Consider the following 1989-nt stretch of genomic DNA (forward strand, 5'->3'; position numbering starts at 1 on the left):
ATGGGCCGCTCGCAATTACGTCCTTTTTCTGTGCCACAGCTGACAACAACATCCCAGACAGAAAAGCAGGAGGCCAAAAAGAAACCGAGCAGCTGCTGAAGTAGTTCAGTTGGGAGCGTGCTAGACTAACAGGCTCTTCTATCCCCCTTTGTGCACGGGTGGGATGTTTTCTGAAAGTGCAGCAGTTCCTTTAACTGCCACGAGTCCCTCATTTCAGGCTATGCAGCAGGAAAAGGCAGCATGGGCTTCTGCACTGAGTTGGCCCACCTGACCTTTCATTCTTCTCTTGCTCTTTGTCAGCAAGGGGAAGAAAAAGAAGCTCTCCCTCAAGCTGGAGTCACAAGGGCGACGTAAGGACGACTTCCTGAGTGCCCGCTCCAGTCCTCTGCTCTGCCAGCTGACCTATTGAAGGGCTGCCACCACTTTCTCCAGGTTTGTCCATCGGTCTGTGCCAGGGTGAGTAAGAGCCAAGCAGATGGAGTTTCTGTAGTGTAGTGGTTATCATGTTTGCCTAACACGCAAAAGGTCCCTGGTTCAAAACCAGGCAGAAACATGCTGGCTTCTTTTTCCCAGATCCCCTTGCTGTTCAGGAAGGCCTCCTCCTTCTCCTATTGGCCTGTCCCTGGGATAACTCCAACCCCTGCATGACAGAGGGTGCTGACAGCAGTGGAGAAAGCACCTTGGCATCAGGCTGGAGAACCTAGAGGAGTGCGGCGTGTCACCTTTTGGAGGCTTGTGGCTTGGCCTCCTCTGCCCTGGGAGGTTGGCCGGTGGAGGCCGGCTCTTCCTGCTGGCCTCCTCTGCGTGACTTGCCAAAGGAGGAAGTGAGGCAGGAATGGGGCAAAAGAGGAAAGTGGAGCTGAGAAAGGCAGGGCAGAAAGTAAGCACATCATTGTGGCTAAGTGGGGTTAGTAGAGCGTCACCATTCATTCTGCAAAGCCGGGGGAGGTGCGATTGGCTGCTGGGAGGCAGAACCCTGTGCCTGCCTGTTGGCATCCCAGGGGTGGCTCCTTGCAGCCCAGGAGAAGCGGGGTTCTGGGGGGAAGGAAAAGCAGCAATGGCGAGGCTGAGTGGGCTCCTTTCTGGCTGACATGGTGGGCTGTGGGGGGTTTGGGAGTTGCCTGTAAGCCATAAGTGGACTTGGTGGAGTGAAAACCGCTGCTCCGTTCTGGCTGACCTGGGGGAGCCATTAATGACTTGGGAGTGGGGGCAGGGCGCTGACTGTGAGCAAATGGGATCCAGGAAGCCCCAGCCTGCCCCTCCAGGGGCCGAGTCTTCTTCTTCTCTCCTGCCATGGGGAGCCCAGCCTTAAGCCTGCCCAGCATGTGCTGCAGCTCAAGCATGAAGCCTTCCTGTTGTTAGGCCTGAATAAAGATGTAGCACAAAACCAGTTGTGCCAACCTGACTAAAAATCAGGCTAGCAGAGGTCTCTGGGTAAACTCAGAGTGAAATACTGAAAAGCAGCATTGTCTTACAAAGCCCTGGGAAAGAGTAAGATAAGTGAGGGGGCTGGTGCCAGCTGTGTTGTGTTAAGACACAGTGTTTGAAGGACCGATAAGAAACACAAGCATCTCACAGTTCTGACTAACTCCCTGATTTAGTGTTCGGTGTGTTTTAACTCCCTCACATTCCTAACCTTTGGCGCTTGTTGAGATATTAACAATTCAATATTGTAGAGACTAGGCATGCGTATATATTAAAAGGTGTCTAATTTCTAGTTGTTAGACAAAGGGGGTGGATTGCTCTAGTGAATGATTTATGAGGTAATAAAACTGTCTATATAAGCTATACTAAGTTGTAAAGGGGGGGCTGGTTCTTTTCGGATACGAGCTGTTCTTTACTGATACGTGCACTTGTCAATAAAGAACTTTTTATCGGACCTTGCTGGTGTTGCCTGGTCTCTCTGCGGTCAGACAACGAACTTCGCTGTTGGGGTTAGAGTCCCCGACATCTTTGGCGACTCCGCCGGGACTTTGTCTGACTCTCCGG

General features: G+C 52.2%; 1 non-coding gene across 1 annotated transcript; it reads left to right on the forward strand.

The window, feature by feature from the left end:
* The first annotated feature begins 480 nt into the window (after positions 1-480).
* TRNAV-AAC lies at positions 481-553 on the forward strand. Its single transcript has one exon. It is a non-coding gene; the product is annotated as a tRNA-Val (tRNA).
* The last annotated feature ends 1436 nt before the right edge of the window (positions 554-1989 follow it).

This window comes from Mauremys reevesii, linkage group 14 (genome assembly GCF_016161935.1).
Source record: "Mauremys reevesii isolate NIE-2019 linkage group 14, ASM1616193v1, whole genome shotgun sequence".
Lineage (NCBI taxonomy): Eukaryota > Metazoa > Chordata > Testudines > Geoemydidae > Mauremys > Mauremys reevesii.